We start from the raw sequence: 12242 nt of genomic DNA on the forward strand, positions 1-12242 counted from the left end.
TCAAAGTTCTTCGAGAGGGTCTTTTACACAAAACTTGTTATATTATTGATTATATTATTAACAATATATAAAATAACAACAAAGTAGCAGGCCATTTCTTTGATCTGTGGATAGCTTTTGACTCAAAATGCCATAGGATGCTCTTGGAGAAGCTGAGGGGCTATGAGATTGTGCTCCTCTCTCTTGTAATCGTACGTAAGTATAAGACAGCAGATCTGCTTGACAAATCGCTCAGAATACTTTTCGTCAGAGTCGGTATGCATGACAATGGCCTCAAGCGTCTATTCTATATATACAGGGTGGTCCATTTAACTTAAGACATCGCAATATCTTGAAAACTGAACACGTATGCAGAAAATGTTTCATGTGAAGTTTGAATGTTTTCCAGGGAATCAAGGTCAAATGAAGGTTAACATCACTTTTTTTCATAGAAACCTCTATTTTTTATAATAGTATCTGATTTAGCGTTAAAAAATAAGTAACTTTCATCTGACATTTTTTTACGTGCGATCTCTCCTTTTCAAGATATTAATTCTTGATTATTTTACGATTTTTTTTCCTTGACAATGACATTTGCCCTTGTAGGTAGTATCTGATGATCTATCAAAAGGAGTAAAAGTATCTTATGATAGAATTTTATTATCAACAGAATCGAAAACTTGAAAATAAAACGTACAAAGTTCAAATAAAAGAAATTGAAACAAAAAAGTCAGAAAATTATATCAATAAATGTCAAAGTGTTGACCTTCCACTTCTATACATTTCTAAACGATCTATGAACAGAGTGCAGCATCTGTGGAGTTATCTGCCCGCAAACCTCTGTGATTCGCGGCTTCATATTTTCGGGAGTCGTTGGTAGATAGCGATATACGATCTCCTTCAAATAACCCCATAGAAAAAATTTAAGGGCGTCAAATCAGGTGACCGTGGCGGCCAGTGGACTGCTCCACCACGACCTATCCAACGTCCATTAAAGTCACGATCCAACACTTGGCGTGCAACGCGTGAATAATGTGCATGACATCATGCTGGTACCACATATTTAGTCTCACTTCAAAACACACATCTTTCAAAAATACTGGTAGAATCTCCAGTAAAAAATTACGGTATTTGTGGCCTGTAAGGACACCATCAATAAAATAAGGTCCTATGACTTTATCATTGATGATGCCACACCAGATATTCACAGACCATGGCCGCTGATGTTCTATCGCTCGAAACCACCTGTGACACCTGTGATTTTCAACTGCCCAATAATGCATGTTATGACGATTAATTACACCATAGTTTATAAATTAAGCTGCATCGGTGAATAAGACGCAGAAAGAAATTGTTATTTTCATGCAACTGATTTTGGGCCCATTCACAAAACAACACTCGATCTTGGAAATCATTCCCGTGAAGCTCTTATGTAACGACAAGTGATACGAATGAAACTTGTGGCGTTTCAAAATTCTCAGGACACTTGTTTTGAAGATTTCAGAAGCAGAAGAAGATGATCGTGAGCTGACTCCAGGATTATGGGCAACTGCAGCTAAGACGGCAATTTCATTATTTTGACCAATAATGCTTCTCTTTCGTGATCAATTTATCGTTCTCACACTTCGATCTTCTATAAAGTGGTTCACTACACCATAAAATGATGCTCGCCATGGAAGTCGCCGTTGAGGATGTCGCATGGTATACAGTCCAATGGCTCTATTAATATTCCATTCAGATTCACCATAGATAAGGACCATTTCAACTTTTTCATTTATTGTTAGGCATTCCATAATCACTCAACAAAATAGTCAAATACTTGATAACTGAACGAATACTGTGAACCAAAATAATCTCTCATTTACTTTATTCATCAGTATTTGTTTACAATTTACATATACTGAAATACCTGGGATAAATTCGTGAGATCTGTTCACTATAGAAAATTTTCGCATCTTAACAACTTGCATTGATCATTGATCAACAATGCCTTGTCACAACAATATTGAAGAATTGCTGAACCAAAGTTATTCCTCTTTCTAATATCATTGTCAAGGAAAAAAATCGTAAAAGAATCAAGAAATAATATCTTGAAAACGAGAGGTCGCATGTAAAAAAGTGTCAGATAAAAGTTACTTATTTTGTAACGCTTAGTCAGATACTATTAAAAAAATATAGGTTTCAATGCAAAAAAATGAAGTTGACCTTCATTTGACTTTGAAGACGTCCACTCAAGGTCAAGCCAATGACGTCATCTTATGGTCCTCTGGAATCCATTCAAACTTCACATGAAACATTTTCTGGATACATGTTTAGTTTTTGAGATATTGTGAGGTAGGTCTCAAGTTAAATGGACCACCCTATACATATAGATACATACAAGAACTGTATATATATATATATATATATATAGAAGTTTCGTGTTTAGAGAATCAGTCTGTGTCAGCAATTTTAATAAACATGTTACTCGAAGTTCTTAGTGTTAAAATATTTTAATTACATTATTGATGCTATGTTATATAATATTTTCATTGGATTTTAATTGTAATATATTGTTGTAATTTAAGACTTAAAAAATCTTTCCATATTTTGATTATACCAGTATGCTTAAGGTAGAAAAAAAAATCCTATATATAAGAGCAGACTTTCTTTCTTTAGTATTAATATTATTATTAACAGTTTTAATATTATTCCAAGAGAGAGGAGCATTAATAATAACATTAAATATTAACATTAATATTAATATGAGGGGCTATAAGATTGTGTTTCTCTCTCTTGGAATCGTACGTAAGTATAAGACAGCAGATCTGTTTGACAAATCGATCAGAATACTTTTCGTCAGAATCTGTATGCATAAAAATGGTCTTAAGCGTCCATTCTTAGACCTGTGCTGTTCTTGCTTTATGTTAGCACTGTCCCACACAGATTTGGCACTGGTTTGTTGTGCAAATATAATATTATAATAATAATATTATTATATATAGTAAAATAAATTAAATATAATAAATTATTATTATTATTATTTTTATTTGTATTATCATCTTTTTCGTATTGCCGACATGGAGTAATGACGTTATTCGTAGATACGTACTGTGCATTTGTACATTTTGCCTTACTTAAGAGTTTGTGATTGTTTTGTTGCTGCTCCGCTGCTGGATCACCAAATTGTGTAGTGTCTCTGCTGCTGGGAACAGCAAGGGTTAATTGTGGACTGTATTTTTTTTTATAGTTAAATTAAACAAACAAGTCCATCGTGAACCACTTCTTTATTTAAGAAATGCACTTAATGTGTAAAGAAAGTGGAGGGCTTATTTTACGGCGTTAGTTAGTCGTTGACAACAACGTGACTTTTCTTCTGTCTGTCAAAAACGATTTAGGTGTTTTAATTAACGTAAACCTTAACATGCCCCTCACCTTGAAAGAATGAAAATACTTTCAATGAAAACTAGAGGAATACAAATCACTAAACATAAAAAACATGACTTAACCTAAGTAAAAAATGAAAATACGCAGGTTAGTTGAAATAAATGAAGTAAAAATGAAAATGAACTTAATAATTATTAATAACAGACTTACTAAATTAGAACTATTCTAAACAATGTCAACTTTGCTAAATGTCAATTTTCACTAATTGGAAGCGGACACAGTTTGGTAACAGTGCATCTAATGTTACCCGATATAGTTTTCACGGATACAATGCGCACAACACCATCATTCCCTGGATAGAAGGTATTAACGCGACCTAATTTCCTCTTAAACGGTGGCAAGTGATTGTCTTTGATAAGAACCATAGTCCCTAATTGAATGTTCGGTTGGTTCTTCTTCCATTTAAGTCTAGTTTGCAAATTACAAATATACTCTTTGGTCCAGCGCGACCAGAATTTATTGTCTTAAAAGTTCTAATTGCTCAAATTTCGATAATCTATTGATAGCAGTATTCTGTAAATCAGGGTGAATAACAGATTGAAGTGATCGCCCAATTAAAAAATGTGCTCGGGTGAGCACTTGCAAATCATTTGGATCTGTCGAGCGTGGCGTTAAAGGTCGTGAATTTAGAATAGCTTCTATCTGGGTAATTACTGTGTAAAGACCTTCGAAAGTCAATATTGTGTTAAATAAAATCCTTTTTATGTGATGTTTTGCCGCTTTAACACCAGCTTCCCACAAACCACCATGATGAGGAGAATATGCTGCAATAAAATGCCATGAAACTTCAAAAGATGATTTTCCTTAAGTGTTGGTGAATTGCTTTTTAGGAAGGTACCTAGTTCCTTCAAATAATTGCATGCACCTACAAAATTAGTACCATTGTCAGAATAAACATTCAATGGTTTACCACGTCTTGCAATAAATTTCTGAAAAGCTTCAAGAAAGGCCCACGTGCTTAACTCAGTAACCAGCTCCAAATGGATCGCTTTTATTGTTAAACAAATGAAGAGTGCTAAATAACATTTGCTGATCTTGCAACCACGTCCCTTTCGATCCTTTATTTGAAAAGGTCCAGCATAGTCAATGCCAACATCAGAGAACAGAATTCGAGGACTGACTCGGGAACTTGGAAGATTACCCATGATAGGGTTAGGTGAAGTAGGATTGAAACGAAAACAAATGAGGCACTCTTTGATAATTCGCTTTGCTAAATTCTTACCAGATATAGGCCAGTAATTATCTCTGATGTGTGCAAGCAATAATTGAGAGCCGAAATGTATAAGCACTTTGTGTTCATGCTGAAGAATCAACTTGGTTAGGTGATGCTTGGGACATAACCCTGCTGGATGTTTCTTATGAAATTAGTACGATCAGTTCTTTAGTCTTCCACCAACTCGGATAATTCCTTCTTTAATAAAAGAAGTGAGACTGAGTAGCCTACTTTTATTTGACACTACCCCAAATTTTAACAGTTGTTGATAGTCATCAAAAAATGACTCACGCTGTGATAGCTTGACTAACATGCCTTTGGCATTGCGAAGTTCAGATATTGTCAAATGGCTAAAATGCCTATCGATTTTTTTAATTCGGCAATTAAAAATGAACCTAAGGCAGAATGCCATAATTCGAGTAATACGAGTAAAAGTTGAAAATTTGTGGAAAGGAAATAAATTTTGATTTTCGATTTCCACAAATGTTGGTGGAATGTGGCAATTCTGTAACAGCTATTGGTTTGTGCATGTGAATATCTAAGGGCCAATTGATAGATGGCTCACGAAGCCACAATGGACCATGAAACCACAATCTCTGAATTAATAATATCGTTGGGTAGCATTCCTCTTGATAGAATGTCTGCAGGGTTCTGATCCGTAGAGACATATCTCCATGAGTCAATTGGAGTAATTTGTTGTATAGTGGAAACGCAATTTCCCACAAAAACCTGTAGAGTGTTGGGTGAACATCTTAACCACGCAAGGGCTACAGTCGAGTCACACCAAAAATAGACTTCACTGAATTGTAAAGTTAAAGAAGATTTGACCTTGATATACAGTTGTGCCAAAAGTAAAGTGCCACATAATTCCAATCTTGGAATGCTTAAAGATTTGAGTGGCGCTACCCTAGTTTTGGATGTAAGAAGTTCGACATGAACTTTATTATATTCGTCCACAGTTCGAACATAGATACATGCTCCATATGCACTATTTGATGCATCCGAAAATCCATGGAGTTGAACAGTGACTGGATTTTTTACTGAAATACCTCTTGAAATTTGTAATTTATTTAAATTAAACAGTTGCGATCTGAAATGTAACCGCTTCTTGGCTATGTCAACTGGAACTGGTTCGTCCCATGAAAGTTTTAGTGTCCATAAAATCTGTAGAAGTATTTTCGCTTTAATGACAACTGGACTTAAGAGACTAAGGGGATCAAAAATCTTTGCCACTTCGTACAAAATAAGTCGTTTTGAGAATTGCCCAACTTTTGAGGGGATATCGATATGAAATGAAAGGTTATCTGTTTCACAAGGCCAAAACATGCCCAAGGTTTTGTTTTTTTCTGAAGACCCGAAAAAATGATCAGGAGTTCAACTTCCATGTGCAATGTTTGATAAAAGATCTTTGCTGTTGGACTTCCATTTTCGTAAGTCAAAACATGCTGACTTTAAAATTGAGGAAATTTCGAGGCATAACCGAGTTGCATCCTCCACTGAGTCTGCTCCTGCGAGCAAATCATCAACGTAGAAATTCTTACTTATGATTTTTGATGCCTGAGGGTGTTATGAGATGTGATCTAATGCTAACTGCTTAAGACACCGTGTGCTGCTAAGAAAGGGGCGCTAGCCGTACCATATGTGACAGTGTTTAAAGCGAAAACCTTTAGATCATCCTTTGGATCGCTTCGCCATAAAATTAATTGTAAAGGGCGAAACTCTTGCTTTACCTGTATTTGCCTATACATCTTGCAAACATCTGCTGAAAAAACGATTTGATGCTGTCGAGATCTTAAGATTATAGAAACTAAATCGTCCTGAACTACTGGCCCAACCATTTGAATTGAATTGTATGATAAACCAGTAGTGCTTGGAAACGAACTATTGAAGACGACTCTGAGCTTGATAGTTTGACTTTTCTCACGTAGCACACCGTGATGGGGAGAAAAATAACAAATTTGATTATTAGAAGGTATAAATGGTGATATATGATTTAAACTTTGATACTCGGACATAAATTCCTGATACATTTGCTTCAACTTCGGATTTTTATGTAATTTTCTCTCTAAGGATAAAAATTGTTGTGTTGCTTGAACCTTTGTATCACCCAAGACTTCTAAAGACTTCTTTAGCGGAATCCCTACAATGAATCTGCCATCTGAATCTCTCTCAACATTTTCGATGAAATGTTTCTCTGCTAAGAGTTCTTCTTCTGAAAGGATTGGCAATGAGGTTGAAACCTCTTCAATTTCCCAAAACTTTTGCAACTGATTTTGAATATCTAAGGTTTTTGAGAAATGACAAAGGGTATTCTTTGATGAGTTAGGAATGCCTATGGGACCTGACACCAACCAACCCAATTTGCTATTCTGCAGAATAGGCTTATTGGGGCCTAAAGTAATGCGTTCCGCAGAAATAATATCCCAAAATACTTGAGCTCTAATAAGTAAGTCAACGTGATTGGGCTCAAAGAATGCTGGATCAGCTAAATGATAGTTAGTTGGAATATCTAGACATTCTGGATTGAAATATGTGTTAGCTAAATCACCTGTGATTTCTGGAATGACTAAACAATCTAATGAAACATTGAAGTTGTTATAACAAGACTTGAATTTGACTCGACATGATTTGTTAATATTAGACACTGAATGCCCAATTCCTAGGATTGAGGAATTAATTTTGTATTGTGTGATGCCTAATTTATTCACAAAATTTTGGGATACAAAATTAGACATTGAAGCATTGTCTAGGAGGGCTCTGCATGAATGCCTTTTACCATGAATATCGAAAACTTGCACCACTGCTGTGGCTAGTAAGATTTGACTCTTAGTTGAATTATATAAGGCAACTTGACCTTGAGTAGTTTCTTTACTTGAAACAAGGTGGCCATCTTCAACTGGAATTAAAGGTTGCTGTTTATGAAGTAATGAATTATGCCGTTGTTTACAATGTCTACAATGACTAAACCGACATTTATCTAGTTTGTGGCCACTGCGCAAACAATTAACACATAATTTTTGTGATTTAATTGTAGACTATCTCTGATCTACTGAAAGAGCAGTAAATTTAGGACAATGTTAGATTGCATGCTGTTGTTTACAATAAAAACAACATAAGTTAGAACTCTGATAAGTTGACGGTTGATTGACAATGAAGGTTTTGCGTGGTTTACCCTTATGCATTGCTACCTTATCTAAGAAATCTGCACGAGATGACAGGAAATCATATAATTCTGCCAAAGAGGGCAGTTCTTCAGCGAAGCCTGATTGTTCCCATTCCCGGATTGACTCAACATCTAGCTTACTGGTTACTAAATATATGATTAATGGATCCCAAGAGTTCGTTATAACACCTAAATTGTTAAGAGAGCGTATATTTTTCGAAATAATGTCTAGTACATTGCGAAATGAATTAGCAGAATCCGGTCTTCTATCATAAATATTGAATAAGGATTTAATGTGATTATGCACTATTAATCTTTTGTTTTCAAATCATAGTTTTCATTTGTGATGTTAATAGCCTGAATTGATTGTGCTGCCGCACCCTCTAGTGTAGCCTTTAAATATTGAAATTTCTCGATTGGCTCAAGGCAATTATTTTTGTGAACTAGAAAAGTGTACAAATCCCTGAATTCTAGCCACTTATTATATTGGCCAGAAGACTTAGGCAATTCAATGACAGGCAATTTTGTGTTTTGCCTTTTAACAGAGACGTTGTAAGGATGTAATATAGGGTGGTAAAGAATGAATGGATTCATTGTGTATAACTTGCTGATCACTTGAAGTTGTTTTAATTGAAAGAAATTGTTTAATATCAGCAATTATTTTAAAATATAAAGTTTCAAAATCATTTAGGTCCTGTTCAGTGAAATTATCAGGATCTAAACTTTCGAGTTCAAAATGAATCTCTGAAAACTCTGTGAGCAATTTTATTTCGATTTATTTCAACCTCAATTCAATTTCAAGAATTGTTGATGGATTAGCATTTTCCTTTGAAGAATTAAAATAGTTTAATAAACGTGATAATTTTGAACTAATCATACCCTTCTTTCTTACTAGATTTTAAATTCGGGGTAGTGTTTCATCTTCATCTAACTCATTTTTACCCTTTGCTCCTTTTCTTGGTGCCATTATGAAAAACTCGACAAGGTTTGTTTTAGTTTAAAAATGTGTTCAATTTCCCAAAGAAATATAAGAGGTATGAAAAATGAGCAGCCTCTGATGATCCAAATGAATTACAAAGGTATGTATTTTGTACTCTTTGACACAAATTTGCTAATTTGACAGAATTGCACTATTAGAACTTCTTTACAAATTCTAATTGTATATGCTAAAATTTAGCCTATATGCGATAAAATAAAATATAATGTAAATATGAATGTAGCTGATTGAAACTATGTACACTAAATTCTAAAATAACACATCATTATGAATACATGTAAATTCTGGAATGCAGTAGTGGGTATGAACAACGACGACTATGACGATACTTGATTATGTAATATATGAATTGAAATGCGATTAATAAGTATTAACGTCTCTTTTAATACTAATTACTGACTATTGTTCAATACATTAATGCGGGCGAAGCCACTCAGCTTGAACTGCAATCCGATATTACAGGAGCACTTCTTTTCCCGTGATTGACCAATAATGACATGCAAAGTGATGAATAAAGGCTTACCTCCAATCCCTGGTTTTGTTTAAAAAGGATACTTATGGGTAAATTGTCCCTTTTCTTGTAAATTGTTTACTGACGTTGTAGAGGCGGCCTTGGTATTTGTCTTCACCTGTTGTGGCTACTGACCTCCCAAATTGTACTTGTATCGCCGGAAAATCAGTAAGTACAATAGCTTAAAAATATACAGTGCTTTCTTTTCAAAACGAATCCTTAATAACTTCTTTAAAAAACGTCAATTTAGATACACAGGGGGACGTTTCATTTTATATTTGACAAATTTCTGTCAATCATTTCATCAAAATAGAAGTAATAGTAAAAAACTATCGAAAGTAATATAAAACCTCAGCTTCAGAAATTCTTCTTACCGTTCTATACCTATAAACCTTCAAAATTCTGACCAAATTAATGAATATTTTTCATCAGTTTATAGTCGTTTAGCCACTGTAACAGAAATTTCAAAAATAGTTTTAGACCTTAAATCTAATACCTGTGGTAGTGCCTGCATCTCAGCGAATAAGCTCCAACATTGTATTCAACATCTTGCTCCTCACTAACTTATGTTATAAACTCCTATTTGGAAAGAGGTTGTTTTGTGTTGATCCTGATGTTTGGAAGGCTTCTTTTATAATGCTTTTAGCTAAAATCGACCTTCGACCTATATCCATTATTCCAGTAATTTCAAAAATTTTAGAAAAGTTTATTCAACTACAGATTTATGATTTCCTTATCACAAATAACATAATTCCGCAGGACCAGTCTGGCTTCCGAAATCAGCACAACACCGCATCTGCCTTGTTAAAAGTAACTCAAGAAATCATTGATGCTTTGGATAGGGTGATACTACAGCGCTCGTATTGCTTGACTTTTCTAAAGCTTCCGATACGTTCGATCACAGCTCATCGCTCATGATCACAGTCAGCCTACTTTCAGCAAAATTGACCTATTATGGATTCGATAATAATTCATTAAACTTTTTTAGGTCTCATCTTTCTAAAAGAGAGCAGCTGGTAATATTAGAAAATTTAAGTTGAGTCAAACAGGTTTTATATAAATTCTGGAGCTTGTTAAATGTGACAGTATCCAGGGCTTTGCGGATAATATGCAAATTTATTATTCTTTTAAAGCTGATGATGTATGTAGGGTTGTAGTACAATAAATGGAGACTTGTCATGTGTTTCAACTTTCTTGTCGAGCAATAATTTGTAATTAAATCCTATCTAATATTCTGCAATGTGTTTCGCTTCAAAAAATAAGAAAAAAATTGTCATGGATAATTTACAGCTATTTGTGGAGGGGACCCAGTGAAAAATAGTTGATAACATTGAAGTAAGAAGTAAAACTTTAAAACTTTATGTACCACTGAAAAAAATACCTGCAGATTATCACATTTTTTTCCCAGTTATGATCACAATGTAAAACCCTTTCTAAGCAATGCCACGCAAATTATATTGAAGATATTGAAAACTCTTTACATAGAGACCCCTAATATTTTTAGAACTATATCAATTCTAAATCGACAACGAACAATTGTCTAATGACTTTTCAAATTGCCCAATGACAATTCATTGGAGAATGTTTCTGCAAGTATCGGGCCAGAATCAGCAGATATCTTTGCTACTTATTTTGGATCAGTTTTTACTCACGATAGTGATGTCAATCTTAATGACAGTCATCCGTCACTAAATAACACACACATCTTAAACTACGAAATCCCAATAGCAGACGTCTATTCTGAACTGCCTTAGTTAAACATCAACAAGGGTCCAGGGCTTTACTGCCTTCATCTTTTATTTCTTCGAAGCTGCTCATTTGTTCTGGCTCGTCCCCTGTAACATATTTTCAATCGATCACTATTGCTCGGAAAATTTCCGGAATTTTGGAAGACCAGTTATGTAGTTCCTATCCACAAATCTGGAGAGCAAACCAACTTTAAGAACTATAAACTGGTTTCTATCCTCCGCGTTGTACCGAAGGTCCTTGAGAGACTGTTCACTAGATTTCTTACTTCTCAACTGTCTTCTCTTCTGATGCCAGAGCATTAGGTTTACTTTATTATAGCCAAGAAAAATACTGAGCTAAGCCTCCTTTTATACAAATCACTATTTATCAGAAGCTTTGGAGGGAGGTGGGGAGTGCATTCTATTTACGCCGATTTCTCCAAGGCCTGTGACAGGGTTCCTCATCACATACTGTTAAATAAATTAGAACGCGAGTTACATCCCTACTATAGCTTATGCCAGCACAATATACCACTACTTCTCTATTAACTATTAACTAACTTCCAAAAATATAAATTTGTTACATTATACGAGGTATTTCAAATAAAGTTTGTTTTGTTTTAAAACTTTGATGCCCTCAGCCCAAACGTAACTCGCGCGGGTATCTCTGGAGCTATGTTTGATTGGTTAAGAAGTTACTTGACGGGACGTTCACAGGTTATCAAACTGAATAATTTTCTCTCACGTGATATTCCTGTTCCTTCCGGGGTTCCGTAGGGCTCTCATATAGAGTCACTGCTCTTCAACGTATGGTTGTTTCATTCACTTAAAATGCCTTCTCTTCGCTGATGATTTTAAGTTATGCTTTCAGTTATGCAGTTCAAAACATTCAAGATTGTTTCTTGCTGCAGCAGAATTTAAATAGTTTGGTGTGGTGGTGTCAGAAAAATGGAATGGAGCTTAAAGTCTCGAAGTGTTTTTTTATGAGATTTTCTAAACTAAGACGTCAGATAGATTTTGAATATTTTATTTAGCTAAATAAGTTGTCAACCGCCGAAAATATTAAGGACTTGGGTGTTACTGTTGACCCCGAACTATCATTCATTGAACACATTTCAAATAAGGCTCTAAGACTTTTGGGTTTCATAAAGCGCCACTCTGGAGAGTTTTCTAGTGTGTCAGCTCTTAAAATACTTTATTGTAGCCTAGTAAGATCCCAACTTGAG

This window comes from Anthonomus grandis, chromosome 3, assembly GCF_022605725.1.
Source record: "Anthonomus grandis grandis chromosome 3, icAntGran1.3, whole genome shotgun sequence".
Lineage (NCBI taxonomy): Eukaryota > Metazoa > Arthropoda > Insecta > Coleoptera > Curculionidae > Anthonomus > Anthonomus grandis.